We start from the raw sequence: 21,167 nt of genomic DNA on the forward strand, positions 1-21,167 counted from the left end.
TAATCTTAATACCAGGTGTAAACAGGGCAAAGGAATCATGAAACAAATTCCACAAATTATTATGCAGCTCAACTGATTACAACATTAATAATAAGAAGAAGTGTTTCTTAAGCAACAAATCAGCATATTACAGTGATTTCCTAAGGATCATATGACACATAAGACTGGCGTTATGATGCTGAAAATTCAGCTTTTCATCACAGGAATAAATTACATTTGAATATATTCAAATAGAAAATGGTTATTTTAAATTGTAATAATATTTAACACAGTTTCCCCTGTATTTTTGATCAAATACATGTAGCCATGGTGAGAATAAGAGATGTCTTTCATTCACAATTATGTGCAGATCATAGACCGTAAAAAAATATGGACGACACGACATCATCCGTTTCCGCTTGCCAGATTTGAAGCTTTCAGGCGGCCTGCACGGCGCTTGGGACCGAGTCTGCGCAGTAGAGATTTTTGGGACCGGAGTTGTGCAGTAGAGAGCAGGAAGTAGAGCAGGGAGTACAGTTGCGATATCAAAAGCCCGCCCACACTCTCACAGATTCAGAACAATTCATTATGTTGGTGTGAAATAAACAGTTATGGAAATGTAGAAATTAAAGTTAAAGCTCCAATCTGCTCCCAAAAATCCAGAAAAAAAGTCTGTTAGTGCCTCAGTGACAACTTCACTCAGAGAAGACGGCGATCTCAGCTGTCAATCATGACGTCACACCCCCCCCCCCCCCCGTTTTTATAGCATCAAATAACTAAGTAAAACGAAACTTTTTAAAAAAATGAACACATGAAATGAAATCATCGTGATGATAACTGCCTTCAATGACATAAACTAACTTTGGGAAAAAAATATTTGAGGTGTATTTTTATTGTTTAGTTTGCCTCGCGTCCATGAGAAAACACAGAGGGGCGACTATACTGGGACCGGTCACCAGGGGGCGATCGAGGCACGAAAGCTTCAGTTTCTGAGAGGGGTGCTGCAGGCTTGGTCCAGATCCATTTGATAGTCCGTAATTATTTATGAAGTACTCTACATTTTTACATTTTCTAGTGTTTAAAAAAAAAAAAAAAAAAATCAGTGTGGTTGTTAGAGTGTTCTTGGTGGTTGCTAGGGAACTGCCCTAGAAATTCTCACCTACAAATCTCTGTTATTCCCTAATTTTAATTTTCTCCTTTAACATAGGTTACATCTCTTGGTATTTTCCCATCTGGTTTATTGTCTGCCAGGTCGAAATCATTAGTCAAATCAGTTCAGAAAGTAATAGAAGATCTCTTTGCATTTAAGGTATATTTGTGTTCACGCTTGACGAGTTACAGTTTAATATAACAGCCTTCAAAACCCAAACTCTCAATATGAACAATTGTAATGGTATATGTTTACATTAGCAAAAATTGCTAATAATCAGAAGCCACTCCCCAATTATTATTCCTTTTTTCCCGCTCGTACAATGCACAAACACAGTTCATTCTCTAGACACAAGCATCATAAATGTCAGAGCACACCAGCACACCCCACTTTCCGTGGTTCTCAGTAGCTTTTCTCAGTAAACTTGGAGCAGCTGTCTGTCAGTACGGCTCAGGTGAGAGTGTGTATGGCTGTGGGTCTGCGTATAAAGGAAGTTATTGAATGTCACTTGCAAAACTCTGACTCATGCGTGATGTTTTCAACACACCTGAGGAAAGAGGGGGTGCGAGAGGAAGATAGAAGTGATATGAGAGTAGCGATTCTTCATTCCTCTGAGGATCCTGAAACAACCCAACCTTTCATGTGACACGTCAATACCAGCACTGTGAAGCATAGAGTTACTTCAAAACGACACACAATATAGTGTAATGCAATGAGTAATGCAATTTAATGAAGGTCCCAGCAATTTCCTTATGCACTTGAACACACATACACGCACAGACGGAGCTGTCAGTTAGCCAGCAGGGGTCAAGCCCTTTTTTTCACTGCTTTGTCCAATACTCACTATTGGATTTGATGTACAATGGGAGCTAAGCTTTGATCCTAATGGGGCCAAGCGCACATTCAACCCTTCCTCCCCCCCAAAAGCTCTCTTTCTTTCGCCTTGACCTTCACCTTCTCAATGAGCCACAGAACAGCATAAATGAGAAGGGGCGAAGGAACATCACAGTTAAAGTATGAAAGAGCAACGGAAAAGAGGGAATGAGAGATACTTTAGTTAGAGAAGTGATGTCATTAAAGGAAAAATACCTTTTTTGAATGCTCAACTTGAATTTCCAACATTACTGTAGTAATTGAAGTGCGATCTCTTTAATATTTAATAGCTTGAGATGTTTCTCCATAGAAAGTAACAGAGATCCAGTGGAGTTCTCCTGTTATTTTCCTGAGAAAAAGCCTCTGGTAATCTCCCGTGTCGGGTTTCAGAACAACTCTCAGCGACGTCTCAAAAAGTGCTCTGATTTGCCAAAAGTCACAGATTTTCTCATTAAATTCCAAAGACTAAATGATCTGGTTTATGCTTTCCACATTGATTTATATATCCTCTATTCTCTTACTGTATGTCTAGAGTAACCACTCATTATACAGTGAAAAAGCAAAAATGTTTGTACTAGTCTCCTTATGCTCACCAAGGCTGCATTTATTTAATCAGAAACACAGAAAAACTGCAATATGGGGAAATATTATTACAATTTATAATAACTGTTTCTATGTATAATGGTAAAGCTGATTTTTTTCAGGATCCCGCATGTTGAAAACCTCTAGTCCTGTATATTGAAAACATTTGTGTTGTATTTTTGTAGAAACTATGATACTTTTTGTTTCAGGTTTCTTTGATAAATAAAAAGTTCAAAAGAACAGAAATTATTTGAAATAGAAATCATTTGTAACATTATAAAAGTCTTTACTGTCACTTTTGATCAATGATCAATTCATGCACCCTTACTGAATAATAATTGGATTAAAATATGAGCCACCTTATATTAATTATTGTGAAAAACAGTAAAAAGACAATTCCAGAAGTATCTGCGTGACAGGTCACAACATTATACATTTTTGTTAAAAGTTATGCACATTAGGGTGTTTGTGTGGTACATTTTATGTTGTTTGGTTCATTTTATATGATTAGCATTAGAATAAATTGATGTAATGATGTCAATATAAAATCCCTAACTTTTCTTGTCTCAGATGGGGGAACTCCCATAAATCTTACATTAGCAACAGACAGGAAGTTTGTTAATCTCTGAGCAACCATACCTAGCGATGGTGAACACAAGATTCTTTGGTGCCAAGTGCCAGCACTGAGCCTTCAGCCAAAGTGGGCTTCTTTTTTTTCAATTAGTTTTTTCTTTCTCTCCCTCCCTTCCTTTGGCGGGATTTGGGAGCCACAGCTGCCCCTCTCTCCTCCTGTATCCCAATGCTTCAGTGACTCTGTATAGAGCACACACTGGGCCGGCAGAGCGGGGCGTTGTTTCGCCTGCCTGGCTCTTTGCCAACACCTTGCCCGGCTTTTGGTAAGCTTGTCTAGTTCCAACTCCCAACCTTTTCTTCTCTTTCTTTTTCTGCCCTTTTTGGCCTTGCTCCTCTCTTCTTTCTTCCTTTTTTGTCTTTTCTTTTCAGCCAAGCTTCTTTCTCCTTTCTTCCCTGCAGTGTGGAGCTAGTGAATATTTATTGATGCTGCAGGTATTGTGAATGGATGAATGGACGGAGTACAGGAGAGGAGGGATGTGGGAGACTGTGGGAGAATTCTGAATGAACAATACGCTTCCCTTTAAGAATGGAGAAAACACAGTGAGCTACAGATTCGGGCTACTAGTCTATGCTTGTCTCATTCAGCCCGGCTCTCTATTAACAGCCTCTTTACCCTCTCTTGCTCTTTATTTCCCCCCTCGTTCTGTCCATTATAAGCGTGATGAAATATGTTGCAGGCCATGTCTCCTCGGGGCAGCTCGACTGAATGAACTGCGAACAAGTGGATTTTTCTTCCCCCTTCACATCCTTGTTTGTCACTCAGGGGTACAATAGCTCAGCCCGCCACCCCAGGCCTTCTTATGGCAAAATCCGTCTAACCGCCATCTCCCAAAGAGTTGGAAATAGTTAGCCTTTCCATCCTCAACCCCCACGGCTCCGCTTCACACCTGAGGAAAACACAGGCGACTAATGGACCCGCATTATCATGTGTCACAAACAAGAGAGAGATATTAGGTAACAAAGACAAAAAAGAAACCTCTACATGACATTTAAGCTTAAAACAAAGTTGCTCAAGAAAATTCGTCCCTTGAAAGCTTTCTGAGACATCTGAGAAGAACATTTTATTGTTGAAGGGTTGCTTTTTCACAGGTCGTAAGAATTTTCAGTCTTGTTTTATAGATTTTGTCTGTTTTTCCTTAAATTCTGAATGAGAAACAATTTTAAACAAATTTAGTTTGAAATGTCAGTAAATCAAGTATTGAATGTTATTGGCAGGGTTTCTGAGAACTCAAAAATTGTGTAAGTGTTCTGGAATTAATTACTACAAAATAGTATACTACTGAAATATATACATTTTATAATAGCATTCAAACTAACATTAAACTTAATATTACTTAATTGATAACCATATAAAAATCTACATTATTTGATATTTAATACAGCATAAACATGCACGAAAACATTGCACACAAGTCAAAAGTGGTAAAAAGTTGATGTGTTTAACATCATAGCAACATTCGTGTGGTCTATAGCAACATTCAAAAATATGTAATTAGTGTTAAACACGCTTGAAACATTCTAAACAGGCTAGCACCACTTAGCTGAGTGCTAAAGCATGCTATTATCGTTATTAAATATGAAGTTGTTGAAACTCAAGCATACAATGTCCATTCTGCCTCAAAGTTCACATTTGATAAGTGCCCTGGGCTGCATTTCCCAAAACGTTCTTAACACTACGTCATTCTTAAGTTATACCTTAAGGTATCCCTTAACGTTAATATGTGTTTCCCGAAACAAACTTAGTTAAGAATCCCTTCTGTAAGTCATACTTTCGTAAGGTTGTCTGGACCACTCTTAGCTATACTTTATCACTATTGACAGTTCATTCCACTAGTGGCCACCACCATGAAAAAAGCTTCTTTATATGTCAGTCTATACGAATATAATTCTGAAGTTGCAATATACACCCAGTATTCAATAAGGCTAGTTGAATTCTTTTTGTTTTTGTTTTGTTTTTTTATTTATTTTGAATTTTTTTAATGCAAGGATTAAAATTATGATAAAAAATTTCATTACAAACACTGATGGTTGTTAGCTTTTTAATGATATTATCCAAAGGTACATCAGCTGGCAAACCATTAGACAGGAAATGCTTAGGAGCCTATTTAAAGGGAATGATTGTTAAAGAGAGTTTAGTCAAACTTTGGCAGGGAGGCAGTGAATAGAATTGTGCTAAATAAAAAGACAGCGCCGTCCGCGGAGCAATTTAGTGTATGTGCACTATTTCATACGTGAAAACTTTAGTCCCCTGGCCACCATGTCAGAAGCTGCTATTAAAAGAAATTTCGCCTACCACGAAAGCAAATTCAGCAGCTTTTATATCTTGTTGGACCAACTTTGTCGAGACACAGCTACCCCCTCTGCCCTAAAATCAGCCCATGAGATTGCTGGTTCGTGCACTCATTTCAGAATTATGTAAAATTTAGGTGCAATTTTGTATGATAAATGAAAGTTCAACTATTTCTGAAGTGCTTCTTTTATAAAGAACATAATTTTTTTCGCATAACACAGGGAAATAGCCCCTGAATAGAGTAAATAATCGATTATTGAGCCATCAATATAAGCCAATTCAGCATCTCCACCATGACGGCACCCGCTAACGTCGCACTTAAGACGGTATACCTTAAGCGACCTCCTAAGGTATAGTTCAGGGAACACATCTAGAAATGGTATACCTTCAGTTAAGTTAAACCTTTTGAGTCTTCGTAGCGCTCTAAGAGACAACGTTATTGGGAAATGCAGCCCTGGTCTTAAAACATCTACATGCCAACATTTTGTTTAGTTATAGTGCCAACACCTAGTAGCAGGAAGTGTGGCAAATACAAAGGACTGATGTAGTCCTCATATAGGACAAGTGTTATATTCCTATATTTATCCTCCTTTATACAGTGCATCTGGAAAGTATTCACAATATACTTCACTTTTTTTGATATACAAATTTTGTTGTTACAGCTTTTTTTTCCAAAATGTATTAAATTCATATTTTTTTCCTCAATTCTATAAACAATACCAAAAATGACAATGTGAAAGAAGTTTGAAATCTTTGCAAATTTATAAAAAATAAAAATCACATGTAAAAAATCAAATTCACAACCTTTGCCATGACATTAAAAATTGAGCTCAGGTGCACTTTGTTTCCACTGATCATCCTTGAGATGTTTCTACAGCTTGACTGGAGTCCACCTGTGTTAAATTCCGTTGATTGGACATGATTTGGAAAGGCACACACCTGTCTATATAAGGTCCCACAGTTAACAGTGCATGTCAGAGCCCAAACCAAGCCATGAAGTCCAAGGAATTGTCTGTAGACCTCAGAGACAGAATTGTATCGAGGCACAGATCTGGGGAAGGGTGCAGACACATTTCTGCAGCATTGAAAGTTCCCATTGAGCACAGTGGCCTCCATCATCCATAAATGGAAGAAGTTTGGAACCACCAGGACTCTTCCTAGAGCTGGCCACCCGGCCACACTGAGTGATTGGGTGAGAAGGGCCTTTGTCAGGTAGGTGACGTTTATCTGTGAAGAGAGGCGGACCTTCTAGAAGAACAACCATCTCTGCAGCACTCCACCAATCAGGCCAATATGGTAGAGTGGCCAGACGGCACATGATAGTCCGCCTGGAGTTTGACAAAGGCGGCTGAAGGACTCTCAAACCATGAGAAATAAAATACTCAGGTCTGATGAAAAAAAGATTGAACTCTTTGGCCTGAATGGCAAGTGTCATGTCTGGAGGAACCTAGGCACCGCTCATCACCTGACCAATACCATCCCTAATACAGTGAAGCATGGTGGTGGCAGCATCATGCTGTGGGGATATTTTTCAGTTTCAGGAACTGGGAGACTAGTCAAGATCAAGTGAAACTTGAAATGCACTAATGGACAAAGACATCCTCAATGAAAACTAGCTCAGACTGAGGCGAAGGTTCTTCTTTCAATAGGTCAATGACCGAGTGGCTAAAGGACAACCCTGTAAATGTCCTTGAGTGGCCCAGCCAGAGCCCAGACTTGAACCCGATTGAACATCTCTGGAGAGATCTGAAACTGGTGCACCGAAGCTCCACATCTAAACTGATGGAGCTTGAGAGGTCCTGCAAAGAAGAATAAGAGAAACTGCCCAAAAATAGGTGTGCCAAGCTTGTAGCATCATGCTCAAAAGACTCGAGGCTGAAAAATGGTCCCAAAAGTGCTTTAATGGGGTGCTTAGTTGTTGAGATTTTTATATTATCCCATTGCTTCATCAGAGAAACAATTGAAATTTAATTTGTAATTTTCTGTCCCATCTCCAACTGGACACAGGATGAGAGCAGCACAACGGAGAGCTGCTAAAGTCCAAAGAAGTCCAATTGAAGTCCTGTTCTGAAGTTGTCCTGTTGTCCTGAATCCCTGAAGTCCAATTGAGAGGAGCACAATGTGGGTGCTTGGTTGTTGAGATTACTATGGAGAAAAATGAATCTTTATATTATCCCATTGCTTCCTCAGAGAAACAATTGAGATTTAATTTGTGATTTTCTCTCCTATGTGATGATACTTTGTCAGAATGCAGTGTGAACGGCTCAACATTATACATTGCTCCAATTGGATACAGACGACAGAGAGCAGCATAACGGTCTCTCTCACAGAGCCTGTCTCTTTCCTTGTCCCTCATGAAGCCTGGCTGAAGACCATCCTTGAGCAGGAAGTTGTGGGTCAACCGCACAGCTGGACTGAGACAGACTCTCTATTGTCTGTCTCATCCTTTCCATGCCGGTGGTCAAAACACTGTTGGAGCATTACAGTCAGATACATGAGTCTATGACAGATGAAACTGTGAACTAAATTGTTTTTAAAAGGTGTGAGTCACTGTCTTGATTAATGATATTGTGTCCAATAATGTGTGTATGATCAAGTTTGGTTTACTTTACAAGACCTCTGCAAGCACAAAGGCCAGGGGTCAAAGGTGACGACCGTCTCGCTGTCCTCTTTGTGTATGTTCTCTATTAGCTGTGCTCGACGGGCCTGGTGTGTGTTTCCTGTCAGCTGATTGCCAACAATCAGTCAACATCAGGCCACATGGTAGACAGGAACTCACTTAACCAGAGTGCAGAGCAGAAACGTGTGTGATCAGCAGTCCTACGTAGTGATTGAGGGAATAGTAGCCTTTCTATTTAATGACCTAATGTTTTTTTTGTTTGTTTGTACTTTTCTTCCTAATTGCAATTAGTTCAAATATCACTGTCTGTCGTCTCTTTCATTCCATTACATGTATAGACAATGTGCATACACAGACTTCCTTGTTAGTCTTGCTTGCTGACTCAGGAATTACTCAGGAATTTTCTCAACATGTGCCTCTGAGCTGGAATGATACTCTACAACATATACTTTATAACATATAACTTTATGCAAAATTATGGAACTTTGTGAAGAGATACAGATAGTAAAATATGTTGCACTTCAATCAAATTGTAAGTTACAAAGTGTAAAAGAATGCATTAAAGATAGGGTATAGGCAATTTGTTTTATAAATCATTTTTGTTATACTACTTGAAACTCCTCACATCCTGATAGCAATTAATAATATAAGTGGTCTAAATATTAAAACATGTATATCCCCTGTGGAAGTCACATGATCAAAACAAAATTTCATCCAATCATTGCACTACCTGCTTGTCAAAATACAAACTAAATATTTATATTTCTATTGACACCCCCTCCCAATAAATATAATGGTTTCCACAAATATATTAAACAGCACAAGTGTTTTCAACATTACACAAAGCATTGTTCCTCGAGCGCCAAATCAGAATATTAGATTTCTGGTGGAAAATTCAGCTTTGCCAAATGGAAATACTTATTTCAAAAACTCTTACTGACCTCAAACTTTTTTGTGTTATAGTTGCTATTTCAACATTTTACTATGTTTAAGGTCTCACATTGAAACAAGTATTTTGAAAGTGCTTTCTGAATTTGGCAACTCAATAGGTCAGCGACTACTATATGGGGTAGATGGAAGGTGCCGTTGGATGATTGGCTGGTGTCTTTGAGTGACATGTAGTCTAAGATGATCATGCATGGCTCATTAGGCACAGTCAGAGGTGGAGAGGGTCACATGGGATGCAGTCAAAGTTAATAATTGTCTCATTGATGCAGATTGCATTCCCAAGAGGAACAGCTCTTTAATGTGTGCTACTCATTATTGGATCACAAGCCCCCCACCAGACTCTCCAAAAGATCCTCTGTGCTTGTATTAGTATGTTTATGTACTGGGACATGCCCCTCCTACTGTTTCTTAACTGTCAAATTTGCATAGCCAGTAAGCAGAACAATGACAGTGATGGATCGCTCATAAATGTTATTTGTGTGAAAGTTCTATAGAACACTGCAACACTGATAAATTCTATTATAATTGGTAAAAAAAAAAAAGTGAGTGGTGCTTATCAGTGTAAAATTCACCCTCAGTGTTTATGGATATAGTGGACATTAATATTTCTCAAAAATTATAAACATGAGGACATTTAATCAACAGAGTGTGAGGGACCATCACAATATGTGAAACCATGATTTTCAAAACTGTATTTAACAACTATTTTAAAACATGTTATTTTATAAACTGTGAATATTATATATAATACTGCTATTTTTTAACCATTTTTACAGCAATGTCAAGATCATAAACTGCTAAAAATGTGTGCCTTCAATGCAGTGTAAGTTTTAAAAAAAGAACAGCATCTGTCAAATGCATGTAAATAGCTACTCTCAGAATTTAGTTGAGAAATTGACAAAACGCTTAACACTTTTATTACTAAGGTCTGTAAAGGTGCTGTTAACAATATAATATGCAGGTCAAATTGACCCCTCAAACATAATTGTAATCTAAATTTTGTACATCATTGGTTAATCTGTATTTTTGACAACTCTAATTTGAGCATATAATACAACATAAAAATACAACATAAATACAACCCGTCAAGTCTTTTTGATATTCGAGTCCCAAGATATGGCCCAATGTAGTTCGTTTGTCAGCCTTCACTCCATGCGTTTTTGTGTAGGCTAGCTAGTCCACTGGTATTGTACAGTGCATATTTACTTCAAATGCACTTTACTCTTTCCCCGCCATTGGCTGAATTTTCCAGCTATCCATATGTTCACTAGCCTGACAAGCCAGACCCACATCAAGATGTTTGGTCTGGAAACTCACCATTGACAGGGCTCAATCCGAGGGGCGGGATAAACGGTTGTCTTTCAAACTCCCTCTGCACGCGATAGGATAGCGCTACAACCAACCAGAGCAACGAAGGTGAAACAGAGCTTGTTGATAGATTAAACATTCGCCGTATCCGGTCGGCTAAACTCAGAACACATCTTCCCTTTTTAAGAATGACTTCAGTGCCGTTATTTGTTTTTTCCTTAGAGAAAAGTTTAGCTCAAAGTCTTCCTAAGTTGCGGTCAAAGCTGATTCGAAAGACCGCCATTCGCCAGTTTCTGTGTTTACTAGAAGCACGCAAACGCAACTCGGCCGTCGTCATTATGGCCCCGCCCACCGACTCTATACACGATGTGATTGGCCCGGCAAGAGTTAGGGGATTACAGCTCAGAAGGGTATTGAGAGTTGCTAGACGACACTCGCGGGCAGATTAGATTTGCTGCCGCTAGGGTGCGTCTAGATTTCTAGGCTATATGTTCACTGTAGGCGCGCTAATAATGTTTTATTTGTATAGAAAAAAGTGATAGAAGATAACTTATGCAAATGTAAAATAATGCAATCATCAAACATTAAACAGCATATAAGTTCAAAACTAACGTTACGTTAAAGTTATGCCAAACGTTATCGGATGAAACGTCTAACACATGAAGATAAAATGACTGTGAAGCTCTGGAGGTGTTGATGTCTGATTTACTTCATCTGTGTTTCATCGTTCTGGATCCAATCTGGAGTTAGTCTTTGACAAAAATTATATTCTCTCAGCTTTTTGCTTAAATTGTCTTTAATGAAAATGTTATGAAAGTTAACCACATTTAAATGTTGATAAAAAAAGAATGCATGAAGCTATAATTAAATGATTTTAAAATGTAAAGAGTTAAAGTACAGTTAAAGGTATAGCCTATTCAAGTATTATAAAATGTATACCTAAATAGGAACATAGTAGTATACTTAAAGTGCAAAAGGTAATATGTAATAGTAAACTATATGATGTTATACTTATAGAAAATGTACAAGTATGCTTTTACTTTTTATGAAAGTGTACTTTCATAAACTAAATAAATGTACTACAAGTATTACGATAGTATCCATCTCATCCTGATCCTTTGCAGGGTCTGCTTCATACACACCTTCGATTTGGCACAAATTGCCCTTCCTGACACAACCCAGCACTGAGATTGCTAGGACAAACTCCAAACTCCAATCCGCCTAACCTTCCTCAGGGAAAACGGAGCACCCAGAGGAAACCTGCAAACTCCACAAAGAAAATGCAACTACACAAAGAACATGCAAACTCCACAAAGAAAGGACTTTCTTGGTGTGAGGAAACAGTGCTTCCCACTGAGCCACCGTGTTGCCCGAAAGATAGTAAACTACTAGTATACTTATAAGTTCACTTGTAGAACTTACAGATGCAGTAAAATTGAGAACTGTGAACTAGTTGTGTACTTAAAATGTACTACTGTTACACTTATAGTACACTTAACAATACTTTTATATACTAAAAAGTGGACTACTAGTGCATTGCTATTAGTATACTACATAAAGTATACTTAAATATATACTTGAACATTTCTTGAAAATTAACTTGACATATACGTTTTTTTTAAGGGTTAACAAAAGATTAAGAAAATGCTACTGTCTGAGTATAGCCTAGTCTGAGTATACATTTGAATTAGAACTTACTTCTCATAGAACTTACTTGTTCATGAATGTGTGTTGCAATGTGTGTGTGTGTGTGTGTGTGTGTGTGTGTGTGTGTGTGTGTGTGTGTGTGTGTGTGTGTGTGTGTGTGTGTGTGTGTGTGTGTGTGTGTGAGCGCGTGTGCGTGTGTGTCTGTCTGTCTGTGTGTGTGTGTGTGTGTGTGTGTGTGTGTGTGTGTGTGTGTGTGTGTGTGTGTGTGTGTGTGTGTGTGTGTGTGTGTTCTCTCCCCTGACCTAAGGCCTTGAGGCCATATGTATCCATGTGAGAGAAGAAAGCTTTCTACGATCCCTCGCAGAGATCTGGATCTTAACTCCGGCCTTGTTTCGGCGATCTGGCCTGTCATCTATTATTACAGCTGGTTCGGCCATGAGCACTGCAGAGACTCAACCCCAACCACCCCTCCAGCTCCTCTCCAGCGGGGTCGACACCTATGACCCCTCACCTCAGGGTTATTTGCTGTGACACTGCAATTAAAGAAAGCTGTTTTGTTCCTGAATCCTCTTTAAATAAGTCTTCAGGTTTAGTCTTCTGTCATCATGGCTATTAATAAATGAGCTGATTAACAAATCTGCCCAGTCAGGGGACTGGCCAAGCAACCCATATACTAGATAAGGCCATTCACATTCTTTTGTGAGCATTTCCATAAATTCCCTCAACAAAACATTATAGCTGATGTGAACAAATATTTGTGCACGAGTGTGTTTAAAAGAGTTAAAGTGTGTGTGTGTGTGTGTGTGTGTGTGTGTGTGTGTGTGTGTGTGTGTGTGTGTGTGTGTGTGTGTGTGTGTGTGTGTGTGTGTGTGTGTGTGTGTGTGTGTGTGTGTGTGTGTGTGTGTGTGTATGTCTGTGTGTGCGTGTGTGTGTGTGTGTGTGTGTAATTACAGACTGCAGGTTATTTAACACCGCAGCCACTCCCTCAGGTGCTTGGCTCATGTTTTATTAGAAAGAAGGATTAGGGGAGGGAGGGTCATTACAACAATGGGCCATAGATCTGCACAGATCTCCATCTAAACCAGTGATATACATCTCAAATGGAACGTAAATGCATTGATCTAAAATACGTAATGCTGTACATTTCATAATGTAAAATGAAAACGCAAACACCTATACACATAAGAACACAAGACTTCTTCAAACATTTCAATGCAAATGAAACCCAGCAGTAAAGATTTAAGAATAGGTAAAAATCTTCTCAAATTTGATGTTTAGAGTGCTGTTGTTTTTGTCTTTCTCTCTCTCCATCAAAGGTCAGAGGTCATAGTCAGGAGATCTCAGTGTTCCAGAAATTAATCTTTTCACATTTGTCTTTATTAACCGTCTGGAACTCCTCAATCCACAGAATGTCCGCATCTCGAATTCTCTACAGAAGTTTACTGTTATATTTTAAAGTGAGTAAAATTACAATTTTGCAAACTTTCATTGTTTATATCTAAGGTATAGAATACAATGGAATACAAAGAAGTTAGGCCCTTGCAAAAAAGTTTATTCAACTGTGTTATAAATTCTTTTAAACTAAAAATAAGAGAGAAATATGAGAGTATACTTTTATGTATAAATGTAACAAGCTAAAGCTCTATGCTATCCAGCATTGGTGTTGGATAGATTTAAGTAAAAGTAATTTATACACACTGCTATTTGAATCCTAACAGAAACAGAAAATTTTTGGTTGATTTTACTGACAATTCTTCCACAATGTAGGTAAACTGTATTAAGTATTAGTTCACGTAAAGAAAACTTTTTGACTAATTTACTGCAGAGTATACCTGAAGTATAAGATTACTTGTTGTATAGTTATAGTTAAAGTACAAAATGAATATTTGAATGTATATTAGCATCATGGCAGTGACTTTAGAACGGGAAAGTACTCGCATTTTCATCAGAAAACGTTAAATCGAATTGTCTTAACTATGTCAAGAAGTTAAGTTGCAGGTAAGTTAAATATGACAGACAGGGAAGGCTGTTGTGAAAGGCCGTTCATCTAACTAAGATAAACACATAATGAAAGCAGATTCGCCAGCATGGGGGTAAACTGATGACAGAAAGATAACAAAGATTAGAGAGAGAGAGAGAGAGAGAGAGAGAGAGAGGAGCCATGACTTGGCTGAACTTACTGTGAACTGTGCCAGATTTATTTTCTCCAGCCTTTCTCTCTCCCACTGGGAGCCAGATTTACACGGCTCTTTCTCTGTACGTGTGAGTTTGGGAGCGAAGCCGCAAAGGCTCGTGGGAGGCAGGCAGAAGGAAAAAGGGATGAAGGGGATTCGGGGGGTCCTTTGTTTATGGCTTCACCACAAAGACACCTCTCTCAACCCGCGCCTCTAATTCATCCTCTCAAACTCTCTCTGCTGAGCAATAAGGGCTAAACACCTCTGCCTATAGACCTGGCCCCCCCTCAAGTAGTAAATGTGTATCTTCTGTCATCATTCATCATTGTATTGTATTTATATGGAAAAAGGTCACTGGCCTAGGCTGGGGGTAATGAGTGAGCGAGTTTCAGCGGGGTGTGCAGGTCTTGTGTTTGTCTCTGGGTAATAGGTGTCGAATGATACTGAAAGACCATCCACTCCCCCACTTTAACATGTGTGATTGGATAGAAATGGACGTGTTGCATGTGTGTGTGTGTGTGTGTGTGTGTGTGTGTGTGTGTGTGTGTGTGTGTGTGTGTGTGTGTGTGTGTGTGTGTGTGTGTGTGTGTGTGTGTGTGTGTGTGTGTGTGTGTGTGTGTGTGTGTGTGTGTGTGTGTGTGTGTGTGTGTGTGTGTGTGTGTGTGTGTGTGTGTGTGTGTGTGTGTGTGTGTGTTCAAGTTTTTCTATTCCGTTGGGGACTTCAACCTGAATGCACACTGACTGATGTAAGAACCTAAATTGAGGTGCCCATTAGGAAACAAGCTTATAAATCATACAGAATGAGTTTAAAAAAAAAATATGCAGAAAGTTTTCTGGGATGGGTAGGTTTAGGGTCAGTGTAAGGGGATAGAATATATAGATAGTACAGTATAAAACCCATTGGATCAGCACACCCACAAATATAGCGAACCAGACGTGTGTGAGTGGGGGATTAAATGTCCCCACAATGTAATATAAACCTGAGATCACCTACATTGTGGGGACCAGCCAACCACAATGCAAATGGAACTAATTTAGATTGCTACCATCCCTTAACATTTGTACATTTTGTGCAGTTGCAATGTATAGAAACCTGCATTGATTATACAATAAGCAACAATTAGCCTATTTAGTTACTTATTTTTGGTTTTGTTGCCTATAAAGTCTAATTTGCACACCATCCAAAATAATGTGCAAGAACAGAATTGATGCATCCTAAATCAAATTATGTTGAAAAGTGTTGGCAAAGTTGCAGAGATACTCAACTGTTATTTTCTAAGTGTGACTCCAAGCATGCCTTTTCTACTACTGCTACCCACAACACCTTGCACAACAGTTTGTGAGTGTTATCTTTTCATTTCAAGTGCAAGGCAGAAGCTGATACAGCCATTTTTAAACGTATGAATCTTCATGGGTAAAATTAAATAATAATACATTTAAAAGTATGTACTTTATCTATAGATGCTAATGCTAACACAAACAACACCTAAGGTCAAGATGATATTTTATATTAGTATTTCCCAATGCTAGCAAACTTACTCCATCTTACTACACACATATAAGTTATTCTGCACAAAGAACCACTCAAGCACACCTATACACCATGGGGAAGTGAAGCGCATAAAAGGGCCAATGGCTGAATAGAAGAACGTGGTGTAACACCCATTTGAACATAAACAGGGAGATCCCCTTACAGAAAAGACCACATCCAACAGTGCTGGGAAAGGTGGATGAGGTCAGGGTACTTTTCATTGGTGGAAAGGCAGGGGGAAAAAATAATTAATTACTGTAATTACAACCAAAAGCCTTTTCACTCTCTCATTCAGACAGTGAAAGAGGAAGGTGGGGTTGCTTGTCTCTAGCTGAATGGATCACACACATACTCATGGCACACGTACACATATGCCAACAAATACACACACGCCATACACACAAGCACAGGCATGCAGATGTATGAACAGGCATTGGCTTGTTGACACACATGATGGCAGTCTCAGATACACACATGTATACTCTAACGCACACAGATACACACGCCACACACAGTGGTGAGCAGCAGATTCTCATTTTTCATCTTTCTTTCTTTCTTGAAGCCTCATTTGCTTCATCACTATGATTTATGTGGTTAGTGTCAGGGAGCGAGTCTTATGTATGAAGTCTATGTCTCCATGTCATCTACTTGCTGTTTGTTTTTCTGTCTTGCTGTGTCCCCTCAGCGGCTTCAACTAGGCCCAGTAAAATACAGAGTTGAGTATGAGTCAGCTTATAAAGACAGAAAGTCAGACTACAGTATTAAAAATACAGTAAGTGTTTATGTAATAATCAACCCGATCACATAAATGCGTATAAATAGTACGAGTGTGCAATGTCGTGGAATGTATACGCCTAAACTCATTTTGGCGTGCATATGATACGCTGTTTTTCGCGTGCATATGATACGCACTTTATGGCGTATATATGACACGCTCTTGAGTAGGTTTAGGGTGGTGGGGCGTATATATGACACGCTCTTAGGTAGGTTTAGGGTGGTGGGGTGGGGGGTTCGTATGTATAATACGCCATAAAATGCATGTCATATGCACGTGAAAAACAGCGGGCCATAGACACGCCAAAATGAGTTTTGGCGTATACATTCCACGACATTGCACACTCGTACTATTTATACGCATTTTTGTGAGAATAGCCTGGTAATAATATACAGGACAATAGACCGCAGGATTCTTTTTTTTTTCACATGCAAGAGTACTTGCGCAAACAAATGTTATTTAGACACTCATAATTTCATCTCATTGCTTTCATATTCACCTTCACAGTGTCACAATGTCAGTAAAATCACTTCAGGATGTAATTTAGCTTTGTTGTTGATTAAAATGTTGTTGTTGATTTAAGACAGAAATGCAATATAATACACATAACTATGTTTTCAGTGGTGTATAAAGAAATTACATAATGAACTGTTATGTTTTTATTAGCTTAAAATGAGCCGTTTCTAACATACACCATTGGTTCCCTTACAGTGAACCATTTTGCAGAGTCATGTTTCTACAGTAGCCCATACAGAGCACTAGCTACTCTCTGCTGTCTTAGACGACGACATATTTGTCCTGCGTCGGCCACCACACCTTCTCTATGAGCTTTGAACAGGAGGGGTGAGCAGTGGAAGGATGCAATTTGCAACCTCACCACTAGATGTGCACCTTCACACAGTGCACCTTTAAATGATTAGCTATTTAGCCCATTCTCTGTTCAGTACTTCCTTTTCTCTATAGAGAATTACATTTACATTTTTTTAAATATGCTAAATTAATTATAATATATTAATATATGAACACCTTATAAGTGTAAATTTGAAACTCTGTTAATAGCTTTTTAGAATATAGTGGATTGTTGGATTGGTTCCCCAATGTATTCCAGAACAAAGTGGTTTAAAAGACTCAAATTTTAACTTCTCTGTAAACCCTAATCCTCAAAATAATGAATCGGTTTGAGTAAGGTAAACTTAAGTTAAACAAAGTAATTTAATCAACTTAAGTTGAGTATTTCGAAAGGGAGCGTAAATGCTCAAAATAGTTTTATATAATTTTGTGTGTGTGTCTGTGTGTGCAAGATTAATGTTAAGTTGGATATTTAGTAGTGTTTAATGTTTAGCTATGCAGATTTAGTAGAGTTTCTGTTATTGGGGGGGGTTACCATAAAGTGGAGCATGAGCTTAAAGGGTTAGTTCACCCAAAATGAAATGTATGTAATTAATAACTCACCCTAATGTCGTTCTACACCCGTAAGACCACCGTCCATCTTCAGAACACAGTTTAAGATAGGGCTGCACGATACTGGAAAAAAAATACATTGTGGTATTTTTCCCCAACGATATATATTGAGAGCCATCAATCCAGCATAAAGTCAATAATTACCATTCCATGATATTAATAATTTCACTAATAAGCAAGCTTCATTACAAGTGACAAAAAGAAATGTTGGAAATTATGTGTAAACATGAAACTAAACCTCCAGTAGGTGGCAGCAGGTGACCGTCTTAATGAGCGAGTCACTGAGTTGTTCATTCAAACGATTCATTCAAACGCTGAATCGTTCAGTAACACACTTGTTGCTGTGAGTGAGACGCGTTACAGTTCTGCTGTGAACGATTTTCACTTCAGAAAAAAAACAAAAACACTAAATATTGCATCTAAAATGTAAGTGACTTAAAGTGAATGTTAATTATTTGTTTATGGAACTGTCATATGAAATCAGTGTCATTTTAGTCCGTGATGGTATTCAGGAAAACGCTCGTGTTGTAATTTCTCCTCGAGATGCGCGAGCGTCAACAGCACGACCTTATTTTCGTCAGTTCATTATTATAATGTACAAACATTCTTGCATTTTGGTGATTCGCTAGTTATTTTTTTGTTTTCAGGCTCTTGTCCGTCGGGCAAGTAAAATTCTCTTTCTTGTTTTGTGGCCACAGCTGACACTCCATGCAAAGTACCTCTTTTTGGTCAACATCCTCCTTTTTGTGGCCAAAATAGTCCCAAAAAGATGATTTCTGGTACGAAGCCAGGAAGAAAAGACAATGCTGAATAAAGTTGTTATTTTTGGACCAAAATGTATTTTCCATGCTTCAAGAGATTCTAATTAACTAACTGATCCCACACATGGACTGCTTTGATGATGTTTTTATTACCTTTCTGGACAGAATAGGTTGCATACACTTGCATACACTCGCGGACTAAATATAAAATATTTTAAACTGTGTTCTGAAGATGAACGGAGGTCTTACGTTTGTGGAATGACATTAGGGTCAGTCATTAATGACATCAATTTAATTTTTGGGTGAACTAACCCTTTAATTTCAGAACAGCTATGGCAAATGGTCTGCAGTACAATTAATGCAGAACTTAATCAATAATTGCTACGCTCTGCTAATGCTATCAAAGCACTGTTACCAATTAGCCTCACATTTTTTGAGTTTTTAATTTGTTTCTTGTTTACAGCGTGTCCAATGAGTCTGACAATCTACTTCTCTACATGGAAAATCACTATTAGTTAGCAACTTTTAAAAACATGTTTATTATTCTTTTGTCATGCATCCTCATTCTGATAAAGATATGTATCGAGCTGACTCTTCACTCAGTGTCAGATAGCAACAACGTTCAGTTTGCTATCTTACTGAGCAGCATTCCAGCCTGTCAATTCAGAACCACACGTTTTAAGTGCTCTGCAGCAATTACTGTATAGCCTACAAGCATTTCAGCAGTGCTGCTTGTGCATGAATACATACATGTGAAACATGCAGCCTAATGAAGGTCACGAAGGCTGAGCAATACTGCCCTGCTACATTATTTGTATGATACAGCATATACTTGAGCCAGATGCTAATGCTGCCCTTTGCTGATGGGAGGAATAATCCTGGAGCAAGGAGTGTACATAGTTATGCGCCTGGCTTTGTTTCAAAAGATCCCTGGTTAGATAGCAAGTGTACCACTGTCAAGTCATTGAGTCTGTTGTTGAGTTGTGGTTAGCTTGATAGCTTTACAACAGTGTCGAAAGTAAGTTAACCCATTACAAGCTGGTTGTTGATAGGCTAATCTCAGATGAGTGTAAAAAATCATGGAACTCAGATGTCACCTGCTGGACACAATGAGAACTGCATGCTAACATTTTACATTGACTTTCACCTTTTGTGGGCTTTTACACCACTGACAAGAGTTGAAGAGGACACAGGAAACAATAGGGACAAAAAGGGGCACACTTGTCTATATTGTCATTTCGCATTGCACCAGAGCGTGTACAGTAATTGCCAGGCCGCATTTACATTATAAAGGATTAAATAACTGTTCATAACACATTTAGCTCTGAAATGTTCCTTGGATTGGATTTGACACTGAAACCTCAGTAAATGGGTCAGATCACTATTATTATTAAGGTCTTTAGAAGCTTTGTAAATACATTAGTATGTACATTGACCTTTTATGTTTACAGTAGCAGACTCTTGTTACAAAGAGAATTAATGTCCCACACCCATATGGTTGGCCATTATGTTCTCATTAAGTAGTTGGGCAGTACAGAACTCATTTATATTCTACTGTATTATACATTACCCACTCAGCCCATTTTCCACTCTATTTCTTCTCCCTGCTCCTCTTTATGTCTCTCGCACCCCTGGCCAGCGCAGCAGCTGTGGGGCAGATGTGAAAACGGTTGCATATAAGAACAGGTCCCCCTCCCCAGAAAAATAATAACCCAAAACCACAGCACAGTGCTTCATCAACCCAGAAATTTTCCCCAATCTTGCTGGTTTTCGTTTTATTACAGATGATTATGAACCGCAGAGATGTCTGTCAGTGGAATTATTTGTGCTAAAGGAAGCTGACAGCAGTGCTTGTGTTTTAGGGCTTGGCTGGGAAATCAACAACATGTATGTTTATAAATGGGACATTCTGGATAGTTAGATTCCCAGGAGTAGCAAAAATGAGGTTGCAAAATCTGGTGTATATATGGGATGGCCATGTTTCAGCCGTACTGTAGACTTTAGTTACGCCTTCTGGGGAATCAACCGTTAATGTGTGTGAATGCTGTTTAAGCATGCTGCATTCAAGAGCACGTTTCACAATTTTTTTTATAAAAATGCAAGCTGTCCTTGCTACAATACTGTGTGGTGTCAAGAGCATTGCTGTGTGGTTCCAAGTCAAAAGAACCCACCTCCAGCTCTGCGATATTTCTGGACAGCTCTGCGATATTTCTGGAGTCATGACTATGATTAAACTTTTTTTTGTTTGCCCATTTTACATTTTTTTTAATCAAATATTCAGTTGTATCATTTAGAAAAGAAAAAGCACACCTCTTCTGCACTCTCACATACACTATTTTTGACCCTGGACCACAAAACCAGTCATAAATCGCACCAGTCATATGGGTGCTTCTCAAAAAATTAGCATATGTGATAAAGTTCATTATTTTCCATAA

The sequence above is a fragment of the Pseudorasbora parva genome, chromosome 10 (genome assembly GCF_024679245.1).
Source record: "Pseudorasbora parva isolate DD20220531a chromosome 10, ASM2467924v1, whole genome shotgun sequence".
NCBI lineage: Eukaryota > Metazoa > Chordata > Actinopteri > Cypriniformes > Gobionidae > Pseudorasbora > Pseudorasbora parva.